This window comes from Trachypithecus francoisi, unplaced genomic scaffold (genome assembly GCF_009764315.1).
Source record: "Trachypithecus francoisi isolate TF-2019V2 unplaced genomic scaffold, Tfra_2.0 Lachesis_group5, whole genome shotgun sequence".
Lineage (NCBI taxonomy): Eukaryota > Metazoa > Chordata > Mammalia > Primates > Cercopithecidae > Trachypithecus > Trachypithecus francoisi.
In genome coordinates, this window is record NW_022681470.1 from 92,625,273 (window position 1) to 92,645,196 (window position 19,924).

The 19,924-nt window shown below is 47.5% G+C and overlaps 1 long non-coding RNA gene across 2 annotated transcripts; it reads left to right on the plus strand.

Moving 5' to 3' along the window:
- Nucleotides 1-1,850: 1,850 nt before the first annotated feature.
- LOC117076786 lies at nucleotides 1,851-7,591 on the plus strand. 2 transcript variants are annotated; one of them, XR_004434476.1, is made up of 4 exons: nucleotides 1,851-1,919; nucleotides 2,849-2,982; nucleotides 5,436-5,686; nucleotides 6,888-7,591. It is a non-coding gene; the product is annotated as an uncharacterized LOC117076786 (long non-coding RNA). The 2 variants fall into 2 exon arrangements; XR_004434475.1 differs by lacking the exon at nucleotides 6,888-7,591 and adding an exon at nucleotides 6,310-6,530.
- Nucleotides 7,592-19,924: the final 12,333 nt, after the last annotated feature.

The following is a 19,924-nucleotide window of genomic DNA, read 5'->3' on the forward strand; positions in this document are numbered from 1 at the left end:
CTTCCCCAGATTCAGACAGAACTCCAGAAAAAAAAAAAAAAAAAAAAAAAAACCTGTAGCTGGCTGGGAGAAGACAGGTGAGCATAAAAGAATGGCATGTTTACCATCCATCTCTCAAAACTGTCCCTGTGGCCTGTGGCAGATCCTCCACCCATGGGGACTATGGATCTCATACCCTACCCCCTCTAAGCTCAGGAACAACTGATGCATCTTTGTAGGGGCAGGGAGAACAGGTTGGAGTTCTCTGGGGAGAGAGGCCCAGAGGCCTGGGGGAGGAGGTGGAAATGGTCTGAAGTCAGGTGAGCTGTGCCACTGAGCCAGTCCTCGGTGGCAGCGAGATGAGGTTCCTCTTCCTCTGGGCTCACAGTTATTCTTCCTCTAGGCTCTGGCTATGGAGCAGAGAGTTGTTCCTGGCTGTCACCAAGTAGGAAGAAGAATGGGGTACAAGGACATGAGAGCTCAGCTTCTGACACCTGATTTTACCAACGCCTTTTATCCCGCCCTGTAATACCAAGCTCCAAGTCCCGGGAACTTGGATAGCAGAGTGCCAGGTCTTAGCCGCCCAGCCAAGGGGCAGTCCTGGAGCAGACACTTTGGACCTTGCCCTTGGCCCAGTGTCGACACACTGTGGAAGCTCCTCCCCTGGTCCATTAGCTGTTTGACATCCTCTCCCGCTTTCTGTTGAGGGCTAAGGATAAATGGGATGTTAGTATGTGACTGCCAACCCACAGCGAAGGTCTTCCTGCTTCCAGCCAGAGGCTCCCATGCACAACTCCTCAGGCCAACACCATCTGCTCCCAGGGGTAGGACTGAAGTTTTGGTCTCCTCCCAGCCCTGTGAGGTCAACTGACAAAGAGCTGACACTCCCTGCCCACCCCTTTTCTTTGCACAGGAGGCAGAGAGCTAGAACCACCTGGGTCATCTCCTGGTCATCCACCATGAAATTGAGCCCTTCTGGGTTACTCGTCCAAGGGCCCACTAGTAAGTCATCACTAGAGTGGCACCATCCACTGCTGGAGAGGGTGGGGAATGTAGCATCCTCTTGAATGTGTGCCAAATAAGGAATCCAGGTGGGCGGAGCTTGGGATGGGTTTAGAGCAGATGATACTCAGTGAGCCCCTGGACCCTGGATGCAAAGCTGAAGTGAAGGGTGCTTGGGGAGCCCTGGCACATAGTACAAAAGGTACCTGGTGAGTCCCTGGTACACAGTTGAAGCCCAAGGTGCTTGGTGAGCCCCGGATGCACAGTCTGACGGGAAGGGCACTTGGTGAGATAGGAGCTGGAGATCAAGTCCTCAGCTGCAGCTGATGCCTGGCTGAAGCACGCTCTTTAAAGGGGCCACATGGCTCAGAGTTATGATGTCCTTGCTGTTGAAAAGTGGCCTGACGGGCCATGGGGCAACTGTTCAGAGTGGGTGTGGTGAGGGGTGGGGTGATCCCTGGGTGTGGATATCTGGATTTCCCTAACTCTGAAGTATTTGCCCTTCTCCAAAGCCAGGAGATCTAGACCCCTGCCCAGGATCTTGGCTAATTGCATAGCTTGTCCAGCCCCAGCTTAGATATGCTCTTCATTCAGCCCTGTGAAATATGCTCCTCATTCAGTCCTGTGAAGGCAGCACATCTGAATGGTTTGGCCTCCCCTACTTAGCAGGCCCAGAGTTGCAGGCAGAGTCTAGCTTCTCCCCAGCTTCATCACTCCCACCATGAAAGAGGAGGGAGGAGGGAGGGGCATAAGGGAGGCACTCACAGGATGAAGGTAGGACTGAAGTTCCAGGGCCAAAAAGTGAGGCTAGTTCAGGGACAGAGGGCATTCCTTCTTGTCTCTCTCCCAACCTTCTCCTTCCACACAGAGGGAGGTAGCTGTCAAACACCAAGGCCTCTAGATGTAAGAAGGAGGACAAGAAAGAATGGAGATGCCAGGTAGCTCATGAGGAGAGAAAGAAACAGAGTGGGGTGTGGAAGAGAGAGGCAGCGGTAGGGAGACAGGAACTCAGAAACGTCCCTATGCACAGCTGTAGAAGCTCTGAGGACACCCCGGGACATATTACCCAGCCCTGCCCCTTTGATATCTGTGGGTCTGTCCCCCAACCCTCCCTACTTGTGAACAACAGGGGGACTTTCTGCTCAGTCATTTCCAGAGATGAGACAGGTCCCATCCTGGGGGCCCGCTCTGGCTCCCAGCTTCCCAGGTGTGTCACGCTGTGTCTTAAGCAGAGCTGGACAGGAGAAGCGGGGTGGGCAGACACGCAGGAGGAGACAGGGGAGGATAGATGAAGCAGAGAAGACGAGGGTGGCAGCCAGGAGGAAATTCTGAGACTATGAAGAAGGATTCTCAAGAAAATGAGACAAAAAGGACAGAAGTTGACAGCAGGGTCAGACAAGAAGCGAAGAGGGAGAAGGGGCCTGGCCAGCATCCCTCCCTAGATGGAGGCGACTTCCGGGGCATGGGAGGCACAGGTGTGAAGGAGGCAGGGGTGCCTCTTTTGGAAGCAGAATTTCCTAGGGGAGAGACCTTCATGCTGGAAGGCCAAGAGCTGAAATAAGATAATGGATGCCCAGTGCTTTGTAAGCTATAAAGCACGATACAAATTATTGTCATTGTTATCTGGTTGTGATATCATTTACAAAGATATTACAGAAGTACATTTAGTGACATGGAAAGATGGCCACGATGAACTGTGGCGTGAAAAGAGCAGGTTACAAATAATATAAATGATGCCATTTTTTACATTTCCATGTACAGATTCAGAAAAAATATCTGGAAGCATAAATATGCATCTGGGTGATGAGTTGTGGATGATTTATATCTTCTTTTTGCTTCTCTGTATTTTCTCTTTGTGTTTTTTAAGGAACATACGTTATTCATGCAGGGAAAAACAAGCAGTTTGCTTTGAAAAGAACGAGGCTTCCTGCCCAGAGGTCTGGGCTCAGGATGAGTGAACAGAGCCTTATAGGCCCCCCGCTCTGCCCCCTCACTACCTGGGTGTGTATCACAGGCTGTCTCGTACATACTCTCCAAGAAGAATTTTTTCCTCCATGTTTTAGGCTGTGCCAAAGTCCATGTTCTTGAATTCAGGATTGGCAGCATGTTTTTGTAGCCCTACCATGTCTTCCACCCCAGGAGACATAAAACAGGTGGGGAGTAGAGAAAAGCAGACACTTCTCAGAGATTCCGAGCAACCCTAGGCTTACCCCAAGGGAGGCCAATAGCTCTCTGCTTACAGGATCTTTGGGGCCACAAAAAGTGAGGGCACCTTCCCCTCCCAACCCTGTGGGGTTGGCCTCTGCCTACAGTGGCTCAAACTCCTAAGTCTGGGTTCCCACACCCTTCCATTTCTCACACATTCCATGCCCATCGCCCAGGCATGCCTCCTTTTTCCATTCTTTCCCTCATTCTCTGCCCACCCTTTCCTCCCCGTCTGAGTGTGGACCATCACACCCCTTGAGGCCTTCTTCAAATTCTTCCTCACCGAGATCCCACTCTTCTCTCTTTCCCAACCTAAAAATACAACCTTCCCGCCACCACCTGCTCCACTCCTGAATCTCCTCCCCAAGAGCCACTCATCCCCACCTACCCAGAATAGTTTTTGTTCTGTTTCGTGTTTTATGTTTGTTTGTTTGTTTTTGGTTTTTTGGTTTTTTTTTTTTTTTTGAGACAGGGTCTCTATCACCCAGGCAGTCAGAATAACATTTAACATCAGTAACTCCTTACACTGGCAAAGAGTTTTCTATTTCCAAATTAGATTTTTTAAAATCTACTTTAGAGAGGGCAGCATCAATGATCTGAGAAGCAAAATGACTCACCTAAGATCACATAGCCAGTTACTGGAGGTCCAGCCCACATCCACTACCCCAATCTGCCTTGAGGACTGAGAATACAGCTGCATTTTCCTCTCTTGGCCTTCAGTCTCTGTCTATAGTTATAAATTGCATCTTCCCTGTCCCTAGGCTGTGGCATTTAAGCCTTCTACTTCTAGCTGCAACCTGCCTTTTCAGCATCATGATATGCCCCAGCCTAATACAAAGCCCAAGTTTCAATCAGTTTAGACTCTTCCCTGACAGCTTGTACCGTGTCACCTACCACCAAGCCTGGGACTTGCATCTTCTGAGACTGGCCTTCACATCTGTCCCCATTCCCTCCTCTGCATCCTTGGTCTCTGTGGCTTCCCCGTGATGCCCTTTCTGATCTCTATACCGCCCACAGGGCACTAAATACCTATTACCATACACAGCTATGGTGTGAGTGTTAGGGGTCCCCTATGGTGTGAGTGTTAGGGGTCCCCTTAGGAAAACAGAAACCACTCTAGGTATTTCCACAGAGAGAGAGTATTGAATATAAGGGATTGACTTTACTGGTGTGAAAGCGTTGAGAAGCGAAAAGAGAACACTAAGTAACACAGAGATAACTGCAGGAAGAAGCTAACTCCCCTAGGCTGGGGGAACAAAGAGGTGAGGTTGAGGTTGTGAGAGTCTAAAAATGCAAAGGGACCCTATAGAGGTGGGGTCTCTCAGAGGAGGAGGTGGTGCTGCCCAGCTGGTACCCCAGCAATACTGAAAGGAAACAAACAGAAAGAAGTGAGTCCTCCCCTGTCTCCCTGCAGTACCCACTACTGGCAGAACCTAACAGAGCGGGCAAAGGAGTCTGGGAAGTGTGGTTGGCAGAGTTTCAGCTCCAGCCTCACAGAGCAGAGTATAGAAGGGAGGGTTTAGAGCCAAGAAACAATAAGCAAGTGACCAGCATAGTGGTAGCTATTATTTTTCTTATACCTAAAATATATTGAGCACCTACCACATGTCTATGCTTGATATACTTTTTTTTTTTTTCTTTTTTTTGAGACAGAGTCTTGCTCTTGTTGCCCAGGCTGGAGTGTAGTATTGCGATTTCAGCTCACTGCAACATCCTCCTCCCAGGGTCAAGCAATTCTCCTGCCTCAGCCTCCCGAGTAGCTGGGATTACAAGTGTACGCCATCATGCCCAGCTAATTTTGGTATTTTTAGTAGAGACAGGGTTTCACCATGTTGGCCAGACTGGTGTCAAACTCCTGACCTCAGGTGATGCCCCCGCCTCGGCCTCCCAAAGTGCTGGGTGTTACAGGCATGAGCCACCATGCCCAGCCTTGACATACACTTTAACATACAAAACAATCTGGTAAGTTCACACTATTGCTGACATTTACAGATGAGGAAACTGAGCCTTACAGAAGCCAAATAACTTGCTCAAAGTCCCACAACTAATAAATAGCAGAGCTGAGATTCAAAGTCAGATCGGTACACATATTTTCCACTATATCACGCTGCCTACATGATGCACCACTCTGGACCAAGAGGGCTTTGGAGATGGGTGGACATAAGTCCTTATGAGCAGGATGGTGTCTGTATGGCCCCAGCACCAACATGTCTTTAGCAAATAGTGATGTGTTGAATACCCACTCATAGCAGGTCCTGCAGTGGGTGAAGAAGTCTCACAAAGATGGGCAAGAACAAGCCCCTGCCCTGAGGGGCGTGCTGTCTGCTGGGAGAGAAGATATGTAGACAAACAATTGCAGTACACCATGGTAAACCCTCACAGAGCTGTGCAAGAACCAAATGCTACGAGCGCACCATAAATGAAGGAATGAGGATGATGAAACTCATATCTCGATGCTTCCCTGCTGAAAATCCTTCAATGACTCCCCAGTGCTGATGAGGTAAGTACATAGCTTGCAGGCAGGCCTACCTCTAGGCTTCGTTTCTCAAGCCTCCTGCCCCTTCACATCCATACCATCCTCCAGAAGGCTTTGCAACTCTAAGCCTGCATGCCCTCATTCACTTTGCTCCTGCTACTCAGCATCTTCCACTCTCCTCCACCTCTCCTTTCCCATATATCTTGAGGATCACCTACTCCCCCTTTAAATCAGCTCTTTCAACTGCTGCCTCCTCTCTGAAGCCCTTACTGATTTCTCTTCCCCTTGCAATCTCATCCTAGGCAGAATAGACCACTCCTTCTTACACCCCTTCCACCAAATCCTTGCTTCAAAGTGAAACTCCGAATGACCTGGATTTGTTTGCCTATATATCTTTCTTGCCCTCATGCCTCATTTATCTTTGTATCCCTTGAAACTATAACAAACTCCAGCACATTCTAGGCTTCAAATAGATGCTTGATGAATTAATGACAACAAACCAACTAGGGGCAGAGAGTACAGAAAGGAAAAAATATACTACCTTGAGAGCCAGACTTGAACTGAATCTTGGTTCAACATACTTAACTAAAACTAGTTAAGTTTAGTTTGCTCCAGCAAAGTTATTGGTAATTTACTTTAATCCTCAGGTTAAGTCGCCTGTCAAATGGAAAATCTACCACGTACCTCAGGACACATGATCCCTGAGCCAAAGTATCAGCTAGACCAGCTGCCTCTTCCCTCAGGTGCTCAGGGATGATGTTGGGACCAGATGTGAGGACCTCAGTCCCTGGGGCTACACTAGGAAGTCTGGAGGCCTGACTGCCATGACTCCTCCTCAGCCACCAAGTCTACACTCAGCCATGACAGAGGAGGGAAGAGCAAAACCCTTCAATCTCCCCTCCCCTCTAGCCCTCTAGTTCCAGCGCTCAGAGTCTGTGAGATCCTCAATTCTCTCTAACATCTTTCTGCCCTAACCATCACATCCTCTAGTTCCTGTGATACCTTCAGTTTCATGGGTCGCTCAGAACATCTGGAGCCTCCTTGGGTTCTCTTGGGTATCTCTTGGTATCCTTGAGACCACCAGGATACCAAGCAGTTTCCCTCCCTGATGACTGCCAAGCAGTCCTGGAACTTGGCTGTCAAGTCGCCAAGCACTCTCTCTGCCAGTCTCTCCAGATTCCCAGGCTCTCTCATTCTCTTCACCATCCCTCTCCACCCCCTCCAGGTACTGCCAGCTCTGACCCAGAACCATCTGGACACACAGCCACCTGACACAGGACTACAGCTGCTGCAGGGCTCCTCCCCCTGCCCTCCTGTCACCGTTGCCCCAGTCAGTTCATTGCAATTCAGTCTAACTGCAAATTCAGCCTCAGGAAACTTCTGGAAGCAAAGTACACACAGCAGGAGAGAGAAGGAGAGAAGTGGGAAAGGCAAGCTGATCTGACCCAGCGTGCTCCTGCCACAGTTTCAAGTGACCCCCGTGCCTCCACATCCTTGCTAAAGCCCTTCCCTATGCTCGGGACACCCTCTCCACCCATGACTTCTTATTGGGATTCTGCTTAGCTCTCAAGGCCCAGCCCAAATGCCCCCAGAATGCACTCTCTTGAGTTTCCTCCCCTTCTCTCTAGGATGTAAGCCCCTCGAGGAGAAAGGATGACATTTGGGAGCCCTTTCAGGGCCCTGCAGCATGCAGGGTTGAAGGGAGAGATAAAACCAGAGAGGAGACCTGAGGTCTGACCCTCAGCCCTAGTCAGCAAGAACAAGAAGGTTGCTAAATGCTCCCTTCAGGATTCTGGGGGCTGGTAGAAAAGAAAGGAAGAAAATACCCAAGCCTCTGATGGCTGGCACATCCATTTGCTGATAAAATCCCAGAACCTTGCTGGGCACAGTGGCTCACGCCTGTAATCCCAGCACTTTGGGAGGCCAAAGTGGCCGGATCACCTGAGGTCAGGAGTTCGAGACCAGCCTGACCAACATGGCGAAACGCCATCTCTACTAAAAGTACAAAAATTGGCCGGACCTGGTGGTACATGCCTGTAATCCCAGCTACTCGGGAGGTTAAGGCAGGAGAATCACTTGAACCAGGAGGCAGAGGTTGCAGTGAGCAGAGATCACGCCACTGCGCTCCAGCCTGGGTAACAGAGCAAGACTCTGTCTCAAAAAAAAAAAAAGAATCCCAACTTTCTTCTAGAAAGGTCTTCTTCCCCCATTTACCAGACAGCGACTGAAGCTTGGAGAGATCAAGTAACTTGCCCAGGTTCACCTGGGCACAAGGGTGGAGGAGGGGTGAAGACACAATAAGGGAGACTATTTCCCAGCTAACTCTATCCCAGTGAAATGTTGAGGCACACCGGAAATTCCTGTCAGTCTCGTAACCTGGGCTGCATGTAGACAATGCTGTCATGGAGGGCTCAGCTGTTCCAGTGTCCAAGACAGCCCCCTCTGTTGGACAGAGCTGCTGTCCTGGGCCCAGGCTTCCACACACAGAGTAACTGATTCCATTTTAAAGGTATTGCAGTGATTACAATGTGTATCAAAGTGGTAAGCACGTTTCCAGAAGTGGGCTGTGCAAAGCAGAGTTCAGGCCACGCGGCGCGGAGCCACAGATGGGCTTTGCTGAGACTGCCCTGTTGCCTGAAGAGCAATGAATGCTTAGATAGCAGGCTTCGGAGACAATGGCAATCAGGTGTTTGAATGCTAACAATCAGACTCACTGCTCTCCTTGTTTGGCCCTTTTCAGATAGAAAAAGACAACTGGGCCAAGCGCAGTGGTTCACACCTGCAATCCCAGCACTTTGGGAGGTCGAGGCTGGTAGATCACCTGAGGTCAGTAGTTCAAGACCAGCCTGGCCAACACGGTGAAACCCACATCTCTACTAAAAATACAAAATTAGCCAGGTGTGGTGGCGGGCACCTGTAATCCCAGCTACTCCGGAGGCTGAGGTAGGAGAATTCCTTAGAACCTGGGAGGCGGAGGTTGCGTGAGCTGAGATTGTGCCACTGCACTCCAGCCTGGGTGACAAAGCAAAACTCTGTTTCAAAAAAAGGAAAAACGAAAAAGACAACTGGTTTGAGTCTGGGGGTCGATACTTGGGCGCAAGCAGTCCTACTCCTTAAAGTGTCATCCTACCCAGAGCTGGGCCCAGTGAGAGACCGTCCATCCCTAAGGGCCTCCCTGTCCAAAAGGCCGGATCCTGAAGGTGGCCAGGACTCTGGAACTCTCTGCAGAACCTGGGCTGGGGAGGCAGACTTCTGGGCTAGAGGGACCTGTGCAGCCACTCCACAGCCCTCCCCACTGCCTTTTTAGTTCCTCCCCATCTTCGGTCCTGCACTGCTCCACCCCAGAACTGAAGAGGGGCATAAGGGATGCGGGGAGCCTTGTTCTGTGGCTGTGCTATGTGCTCCAGGTGGTGGCACCCACTGTCCCCTGTTGGGACACTCTCCCTAGAGCTTGAATGGCTGGCTTCTCACCTGTCACCTCATGGAGAAGCCTTCCAAAAGCATCACCTGCCCTACATCTAACACCCTACACTGTCATCCTCATACCTCCTATTCGCTCCTATTGTGAGCTGAAATCACTTTTCCTATTTGTTCATAAGTTTATTTCTCTCTCCCCTACCAGAATAAAGGCTCCCAGAGAGCGAGGCTGTGCACATCTTGTTTGCTGCTATATCCCCAGGGCCTGGCACTGCCAGCTACATCAAGGGAGGGCTCCACTCTTGAATGAGCTGACTGGATGGACTTCCACTTCTTATTACTCCTCTAAGGATATGATAAATAGAACAATGATAATAATTCCAACCTGACCGCAGCAGCCTTTTACAGTTGACAAAGCAATGCACTGAGTCACTGGTCATTTCCTACGTACAATGACTTAGTCTGGGTTATTCCCATTTTACATATGGGGAAACTGAGGCTCAGAGGGCCTCTAGGATTTGCCACAAGCCACACAGCCTTTCTGGTGGCAGAGCAGAGACTCAAAAAGACCCTGACTCCCACCACTCTCCTTCCATAGCCTCACAGTCATCCGTACAGGGAAGGGTAAACCACAGCTCCTTCTTCCTCATCATCCTCGTCCATGCGTGGCATACACAGGCGTGTGAGTGAAGAATTATCTGCCACACACAGAGGCTGACCCACGTCTGTGCATGGAGAGAAGCATGGAGGCAGCCTGTGAGGCAGCCCAGCCGGGAGCATGGAAGAGGAGTCAGCACAAGCCGTCTCTCCCTGGAAGGGCTGTTATCCTCTAAACCTTTTCTTCCTTTTCTTCCTTTTTCTTCCTTTCTTTGCTTTTTTTTTTCCTTTTATTCCTTTCTTTGCTTTTTTTCCTGAAAATGTCAATATATAGTTATTCAGCATATCCTGCATGCCAGCATTTTACCAGGCACTGAGAATTCAACATAAATAAGACAAGGTTACCACCTCAGAGTGGAAATGAAGAAAATAAACTCGAAACCTATCACTTCTGTCATTGATTTATTGTCTCTTCAAGTAAGTCAGTTGATCTTTGAGCCCACTATAATATATTAAAAACCAAGCAAATGATCTAATTTATCAATATAAATAATAATATTACAATTGCAAGTGGCCTTATAATTTTCAAACATTGGATATATTATAGGCTGGATGTGATGGCTCATGCCTGGAATCCCAACACTTTGGGAGCCTGAGGCAGGAGGATCGCTTGAGCCCAGGAGTTTGAGGCCAGCCTGGGCAACATAGACCCCCACCTCAAAAAAAAAAAAAAGATATATTAATATACTATATAACATTTTGTGAAATAAGTTTTTTTCATACCTTCATAAGAACAAGGAATGATTTTACTAGGCCTGGCTCATTATAAATTCATGCACTAATTCTACAATAAAGCCTGATTTAGAAACCCAGTCAGACACATGGCAGACCCACAGAGAAAAAGTAGCTGTTGAAGTCAGGGCCAGAAGCTGACCATTTCAGGTTCATAGTCTCTCGCTTCCATTTCACTTCTTTTGTTACCTAATTTTTCTTTTTTTTTTTTTTTTTTGAGACAGTCTCGCTCTGTTGCCCAGGCTGGAGTGCAGTGGCGCAATCTGAGCTCACTGCAAGCTCCTCCTCCCAGGTTCACACCATTCTCCTGCCTCAGCCTCCCGAGTAGCTGGGACTACAGGCACCTGCCACTACACCCGGCTAATTTTTTGTATTTTTAGTAGAGACGGGGTTTCACCATGTTAGCCAGGATAGTCTCGATCTCCTGACCTCGTGATCCACCTGCCTTGGCCTCCCACAGTGCTGGGATTACAGGTGTGAGCCACCGAGCCCGGCCACTTGTTACCTAATTTTTCAGTTAGAAGTAAGAGGCACTAATATGCAGCCAGGCAGAGTGGCTCGTGCCTTTAATCCCAGCACTTTGGAAGACTGAGGCAGGATCAATTGAGCCCAGGAGTTCAAGACCAGCCTGGGCAACATAGGGAGACCCATCTCTACAAAAAAATTAAAAAACAGGCCAGATGCAGTGGCTCACGCCTGTCATCTCAGCACCTTGGGAGGCCAAGGCATGTGGATCACCTGAGGTCAGGAGTTCAAGACTAGACTTGCCAACATGGTGAAACTCCATCTCTACTAAAAATACAAAATTAGCTAGGCATGGTGGTGCATACCTGCAATCCCAGCTACTCAGGAGGCTGAGGCAGGAGAATCCCTTAGAACCCAGGAGGTGGAGGTTGCAGTGAGCCAAGATAGCACCACTGCACTCCAGCATGGGTGAAAAAGGGAGATTCTGTCTCAAAAAAAAAAAAAAAATTAAATTAAAAAATAAAAATTAACCGGGTGTGGTGGTGTGCACCTGTGGTCCCAGCTCCTTGGGAAGCTGAAGTGGAAGGATTGCTTGAGTCTGGGGGTTCAAGGCTGCAGTGAGCTGTGATTGTGCCACTGTACTCCAGCCTGAGTGACAGAGAGAGATCCTGTCTCAAAAAAATAAATAAAGCAAAAGTTAACATGCAATAGTTATTTTTTTCCCCCAGAAGTGAACTCCAAAACAGGGAGCTGAGTTTTTATTTACTTTTGCATGTTTGGTGAACTGTAGGCATAGAATCTGAGTTGACTAAATAAATACAGGAAGAGTAACTATAAAGTAATGCTTTGGCTCTACAAATGCTTAGAACTGTTCAGAGAAAAGGCATTATGCGAAATCTAAGATATCCCACTGCTCCTTTCAGTAGTGTTGTGGGAGTATGTTATGATTGCTCATGATGTTGGCAAAGCACATTCTGCTGAAAGAAAAACTACTTGCAAAAAGATACTATGGTTCTGCAAATGAGTGCATGTTTTGGGTTTAAAAGGCTGCAAAGCATACGTTCCTGCAAGGGTAGGGTTTGGGCTGGTGGTTAGAAAAACATCCTGGATTCCAGTTTCTTAAAGCTTGAAACTCAACTGGAAGCAGGGGTGTGTGCCTCTGGCCCCAGCTACTTAGAGTTCAAGTCTAACCTGGACAACATAGCAAAACCCCAGCTCTTAAAACAACAAACCAAAAAAAGCTTGAAACGGGTCTTCTCAGGGCAACTCCATGCAGAGCTCTTTTGCTCTAGTAATAGTTCAAGGCTTTGGAAAGTCCTGCTCCTTTTCCTTTCTCCTCAGGTGTCTTTACCATGAACTCATTCCGTGGAAAAGCAGTTGGCAGGGCCCACCCATCCGTGGAGGGTTGCGTCCGTAACTCTTTGGCAGCTATACTGGCTATTGATTGAGAACCCAAAATCTGACACCAGGTCATCTTGTTCTAATCCCCACTTCTTTTCTGTGTGACCCTGGGCAAGTCATTTAACATCCCCAAGTCTCAGACTTCCTGTCTGTAAAGTGGGGAGAATAATAATAGCACCCACTTCATGGACCAGGTATAAGGGCAGGTGAGTTCAGACCGGTAAAGCGCTTAGCACAGCGTTTGCCCGTGGCAAGCAGGACATGACAGCACATCTCTCTCCACCTCTATGGTCTACAAGTTCCAAACTGGAAGCCCCAGGTTCAGATTAATGTTCTTATTGTGTGACTGAAGCTTTGTCTCTTGACCATGATCTCAGTTTTCTCACCTGTAAAATGGCACCAGGTAATCCTTAAATAAGGCAAGACCAGGCCTTGGCAGTTATTTCTCAAATAATAACTGAGTATACAAGGTAATGATGGGCCGTTGTTAAGGTCTGGACACAAAGGGCAGGATGGTAAAAATTAAAACTCATCAGTTTTGTTCCCTGAAAGCAGACAGTAGGATTTAAAAAGTGAAGAACTCTATCTGTATGATCCACTGTGCATATTCTTCTTGCTATATTGAACACAGACCTCCTCAGATTCCCTCAATCACCATATTCTTTCCAAAAGCTTCATCCTAGAACTTGCTATAAAGGACAAGATGTTGCACCCTGCGCTTCCTAGCACTGAGAAAGGGGCAAGGCATTTATTTGGCCTCTTTGGATTTTGGAGGCAAGATATGCTGCACTTGAGAATCTCATTCAACCTAGTTATTGGGTGAGCCAGAATTCAAGCAGCTGATTCAAGCGAGTCCCAGGATAAGAAAGGTCCCTACTGGGCTGGGTGCAGGGGCTCATACCTGTAATCCCACCACTTTGGGAGGCCAAGGCAGGTGGATCACCTGAGGCCAGGAGTTCGAGACCAGCCTGGCCAACATGGAGAAACCCTGTCTTTACTAAAAATACAAAATTAGCCGGGCATAGTGGCACATGCCTGTAATCCCAGCTACTCAGGAGGCTGAGGCAGGAGAATCGCTTGAACCCGGGAGGCGGAGGTTGCAGTGAACCGAGAGGCGCCATTGTACTCAAGCCTGGGCAACAAGAGAGAAACTCTGTCTCAAAAAGGAAAACAGAAAGAAAGGTCCCTACCACCATTCAGGCTGTGGCACAAGCTGCTCTGCCTCCTGGGTTATGTGATCCAGCATGTCCAGTGGTGCTGGAATCACCATGGTGGATAAGGATGGAGTCTTTGGTGAGCTCCCAGGGAGAACTGCAGCACACACCCTAGAGTTCTAGAATAACCCTCCCATATCATCTCTGACAAAGATGTCATGCTCTCTCTGACAAAGAATTACACTCTGAAAAATAGCTATAGTGTGCTGTTGAGTCCTAGCAGAGACTAAGTGCCTGACCAATGGGCACCAAGTGACCATTCAGCCTGAGATGGCCATTCTAAGCTGAATGATGGGTCATAAGATTGGACATCTAAGGCAGCAATCCATTACGTGATGGGAGCAATACATTCAAACCAGGCTCAAGCTAGTTCAGAACACATAAGTAAATTGCATGAGCAGGTGGTGGCCCAGACTCCTAAATCACCTGCCTCTATTTCACTACTTCTTCAGTCCACATGTATGTCCTCTGGGCAGGGGTGGGTGGGGATCCATATAACCAACTGATAAATGTGCCAGGATGATATGCTGGTGCTAACAGCACTGTGGCGCCACTCAGGAGGTCCCTGAAGAACAATAGTGAAGGAGAATCCTTCCAGGGATCAGAGCTGCAAGCATGTAGCTGGTCATCCACTTTGCATATGGGAAGCGATAGTCCAGGGTAAGAATATACACTGACTATGGGGAAGTGGCACCTGGCCTGGCCAGCTGGGCAGGGCTCTGAAAGCAATAAAATGGAAAGACTGGAGAAAAGAAAGTCTGAGAAAGACATAGGGTATGGCAGGGCCAGGACTAGGGAGCATTTGCACAATCCTAAGGATGAGTGCCTCCCTAGGAACCTACTTGCCTCATCCAGGCCCAGCCGTGGCAGATGGGCCTATGGAAGTGGGCGCACAGGGTGCAGATCTCTGGGACTCACATTAATGCCCACCAAAGAGCATCTATCACTGGGGAGGCAGTGAACAACCCACTGGGCAGGATAACTCATCCTGTAGATGTTAGCCAGCCTTTCCCTTCAGCCACCTGTACCCCCAGTGCTGGCACAATGGGCTGATCAACATAGTGGACTTGGTGGCTTTTCTTGGTCTCAAAATCATGAACACCTACTCACTAAGGTGCAGAGCTACAGCCAAGCACCAAACTTGCTGGCAGCAGATTGACACTGAGCCCTATACCTGGTACTATTCCTTAGCAGGGAGAGAAAACATCCAGCCATAAGGTAACAGGTTGATGACATCAGACCCCTTCCTCTTTTGAGGGAGCAGTCGTGTGTCCTTACCAGAATGATTACAAACTCCAGCAGCACCCTCCAAGTGCTTACAGAATGCCTGATCTCTCAGCATGGTATCCACATCACAGTGCCTCAGACCAAGGAACCCATTTCACAGCAAAGAGGCACAACAACAGGCTCGCGATCACAGGGTGGACTGGTACTTCCCCATCACCTGTAATTAGTCAGCTTGATGGAATGATGGGGTGGCCTGTTGAAGGCTCAGGAAGGCACCATCTGGGGAACAACCCTTTGTGGGGTTGGAGCCCTCTCCTCCAAGATGGAGCTTGAAACTGAACTGGATGTGGTGGTGTGTGCACAATATTGTACTGTGTCCCCTATGATCAGAATACACAGATCTGGATATCAAGGACTGGAATCAGAAATGGCTCCTCTCACTATTACATCCAGCAACTTATTTGTGAATGTGTGCTTCCCTTCACCATCATCTTGGGATCCTCCAGGGTAGAGGTCTTAGTTAACAGAGGTAGAAGAATTGTACCAGTTGACACAGTAAGAATTCCATTGAACTGGCAGCAGCAACTACCACCTTTTCACTTGGGGATCCTCATGCAGTGGACCAACAGGCAAAGGAAGGAAGTTCCTATACCGACTGGGATCATCAATCATGGTTACCATGAGGAGCAAATTAGCTGCCACACCATGAGTCAGGGAGAATGTCTTGTACCCAGGAACTCTCTGGGACATCTCTGAATAGTTTCATGTGTCTAGTGATGACTGTGAATGGGCTGCTACCACAACCAACAAGGACAGGGCAACTAGAGATCTACACCTATTGGCAGTGAAGGTCTGGATCACCCTACCAGGAAAACAACTCAAACTAGATGAAGTGCTAAGTGAAGGTGGAGCATCTGGAATGGAGGAGGGAAATGATGAATATCAATTAGAGCCTCTGCACTAGCTACAACTAAGAAAGCTATAGCTTTTTTTTTTTTTTTTTAAATAATCTTTTCACCTTGGTCTTTGAGAAAAACACTTTTTTTCCTCAGCGATGGGCTCTTGCTCTGTCACCCAGACTGGAGTGCAATGGTGGGATCACAGCTCACTGCAGCCTTCAACCCTTGAGCTCAAGCGATTCTTCCACCTCAGCCTCTCAAGTAGCTGGGACTACAAGTAGCACACCACCATACCTGGCTGTTTTTTTTCTTTATTTGTTGTAGAGACGGGATCTTGCTTTGTTACCCAGGCTGGTCTCCAACTCCTGGCTTCAATCGAGAGAAAAACACTCTTGACTATTACCTTGAAGGGGACCCTGTGACTGGCGGGACCCTTCTTGAGGAATAAGTAAGGAACTAGGAATGTTGCACAGAACACGTTGAAGCCCAATATTATCATCTGGGAGCTGAACATAATAAGAGGGCACAGGGGGTGGACCGTGTTGGACACAAATTGTGTATGCTTCCTTAGATTCTTTTAATTGACTCTTTATTTCCAAAAGGACTGCCTGCCTCCCAAACTACCACCATCTCTATCAGAGCCCTTTTTTGTGGCCAGAGCTGCCTGGAGTCAAAGCTGTAGTCCTAGGGATGCATGGTCTTCACACTCACATGTTGAGGCTGTCTCTCTGAGTCATTCCTCTATTTCTGATTAAAATCAAACATCACACATGGGCCATGGCATCTGGCTTCCCAAGTGGACACCAAGGTCCAAAGGATGAAACCTCTATGTCAGTTCCTATAGGATAACCTTGACCAATGGGAAATGGGAAGCACTAGGGAGTCGGGCAGATAAATTGCTCCTCCTTTCTCCCTTCTGTGGATTACTCCAACATGTGATTTCACCTTGCACCCTGTCTGAAGAAAGTCCTCCTTGCCAAGTGAAATGCTTGCCAAGGAACTGGTCACTGCACTTTGCAGCTCATTTTGAAGAAGCCAATGCAGTAACATTGTTTGCATCTGTTTTTTGCTGCACTTCTCCTTTCCTCACCAGTCTGAGCTTCGTCTCCCTCTTCTAGAAATACCTTTCCCCGCCTTCTTCGACCCTACTCATCCTCCACAACTCAGCTAAATCTCAAGTCTTCTGACATCTCAACCCCCTGCGCGCGCACACACACACACACACCCCAGGCTAAATTAGGGGCTTCTGGGGGGGAGGGTTCCCTTAGCACCAGCCTACACCACTAACCCACTACAAGCTTTAATAAGTATCTGCTAGGAAAATCCTGCCAAAGCAATCAGACAAGCGAAAGAAATAAACGGCATCCAAATTGGAAATCAAACTGGAAGTCAAACTAGTGCTATTTGCCAATAATATGATGGTACACCTAGAAAACCCTAAAGACTCAACCATAAAGATCCTAGATATGATACATTCAGTAAAGTCTCAGGATACAAAATCAATGTACATAAGTCAGTAACACTGCTATACACCAACAACGACCAACCTAAGAATCAAATCAAGAACTCAATCTCTTTTACAACAGCTGTGAAAACAAACAAACAAACAAAAAACTTAGGAATGTACTTAACCAAGGAGGTTAAAGATCTCTATAAGGAAAACTACAAGGAACTCTACAAGGAAAACTCTACAAGGAACTCTATAAGGAAAACACTGCTGAAAGAAATCAGAGATGACACAAACAAATGGAAACACATCCCATGCTCATGGATGGTAAGAAACCAATATTGTGAAAATGACCATACTGCCCAAAGCAATCTACAGATTCAATGCAATTTCCATCAAAATACCTTCATCATTCTTCACAGAACTAGAAAAAACAATCCTAAAATTCACATGGAACCAAAAAAAAGCCTGTATAGCAAAAGCAATACTAAGCAAAAAGAACAAATCTGGAGGCATCACATTATCCAACTTCGAATTATACTACAAGGCTATAGTTATCAAAACTGCATGGTACTGGTATAAAAATAGGCATGTAGACCAATGGAAGAGAATAGAGAACCCAGAAATAAAGCCAAATACATACTGTCAATTGATCTTTGACAAAGTGTACAAAAACATAAATTGGGGGCGCTGGATGTGGTGGCTCGTGCCTATAATCTCAGCATTTTGGGAGGCCAAGGCAGGCAGATGGCTTGAGCCCAGGAGTTCGAGACCAGCCTGGGCAACATGGCAAAACCCCATCTCTACAAAAAGTACAAAAATTAGCCTTATGTGGTGGTGCATGCCTGTAGTCCCAACTACTTGGGAGACTAAGGTGGGAGGATCGCTTGAGCCCAGGAGGTTGAGGCTGCAGTGAGCCGAGATCGTGCCACTGCTTTCCAGCTTGAGTGACAGAGTGAGACCCTATTTCAAAAAATAAACAAATAAATAGATTGGGGAAGGACACCCTATTCAATAAAAGGTTCTGAGTAAACTGGCAAGCCACATGTAGAAGAATGAAACTGGTTCCCCGTTTCTCACCTTATAATAAAATCAACTCAAGATGGATTAAAGACTTAAATCTAAGGCCTGAAACCATAAAAATTCTAGAAGATAACATCCAAAAAACTCTTCTGAACGTTGACTTAGGCAAATAATTCATGACTAAGATCCCAAAAGCAAATTCAACAGAAACAAAAATAAATAGATGGGGAACTAATTAAACTAAAAAGCTTCTGAATAGCAAAAAAAGTAATCAGCAGAGTAAATAGACAACCCACAGAGTGGGAGAAAACATTCTCAAACTGCATCCAACAAAGACTAGTGCCCAGAATCTCAAGGAACTCAAATCAGCAAGAAAAAAAACAAATAAGCCAGGCATGGTGGCTCATACCTGTAATCCCAGAACTTTGGGAGGTTGAGGTGGGTAGATCACCTGAAGTCAGGAGTTCGAGACCAGCCTGACCAACATGGAGAAACCCCATCTCTACTAAAAACACAAAATTAGCCAGGCGTGGTGGCGTATGCCTGTAATCCCAGCTACTTAGGAGGCTGAGGCAGGAGAATCACTTGAACCTGGGAAGCGGAGGTTGTAGTGAGCCAAGATCGTACTCCAGCCATTGTACTCCAGCATGGGCAACAAGAGTGAAACGCCATCTAAATAAAAATAAAAAATAATAATCCCGGCCGGGCGCGGTGGCTCAAGCCTGTAATCCCAGCACTTTGGGAGGCCGAGACGGGCAGATCACGAGGTCAGGAGATCAAGACCATCCTGGCGAACACGGTGAAACCCCGTCTCTACTAAAAAATACAAAAAATTAGTAGGGCGAGGTGGCGGGCACCTATAGTCCCAGCTACTCAGGAGGCTGAGGCAGGAGAATGGCGTAAACCCGGGAGGCGGAGCTTGCAGTGAGCTGAGATCCAGCCACTGCACTCCAGCCTGGGCGACAGAGTGAGACTCCGTCTCAAAAAAATAATAATAATAATAATAATAATCCCATTAAAAAGTGAGCAAAGGACATGAATAGACATTTCTCAAAAGAAAGTATACAAACAGCCAACAAACATATGAAAAAATGCTCAACATCACTAATCATCAAGGAAATGCAAATTAAAACCACAATGAGACACCACCTTATTTCTGCAAGAATGGCCATAATTAAAAACGTCAAAAAACAATAGATGTGGCAAGGTGCAGTGGCTTATGCCTGTGATCCCAGCACTTTGGGAGGCTGAGGCAGGGAGATCACCTGAGATCAGGAGTTCGAGACCAGCCCGGCCAACATGGTGAAACCCCATTTTTTCTACTAAAAATACAAAAATTAGCCAGGCATGGTGGCATTCACCTGTGGTCCCAGCTACTCAGGAGGCTGAGGCAGGAGAATCACTTGAACCTGGGAGGCAGAGGTTGCAGTGAGCTGAGATCGCACCACTGTACTTCAGCCTGGGTGACAGAGTGAGACTTCATCTCAGACACAGACACACAGACACACAGACACACACACACACAAATATGTTGGCATGGATGTGGTGAAAAGGGAACAGTTTTACATTGCTGGTGGGAATGCAAATTAGTACAACCACTATGAAAAATAGTATGGATATTCCTTAAAAAACAAAAGTAGAAATACCATTATTTCTAGCAATCCCACTACTGGGTGTCTATTCAAAGGAAAAGAAGTCCTTCTATAAAAAAGACACATGCACACACATGTTTATAGCAGCACAATTTGCAACTGCAAAGATATGAAACCAACCTAAGTGC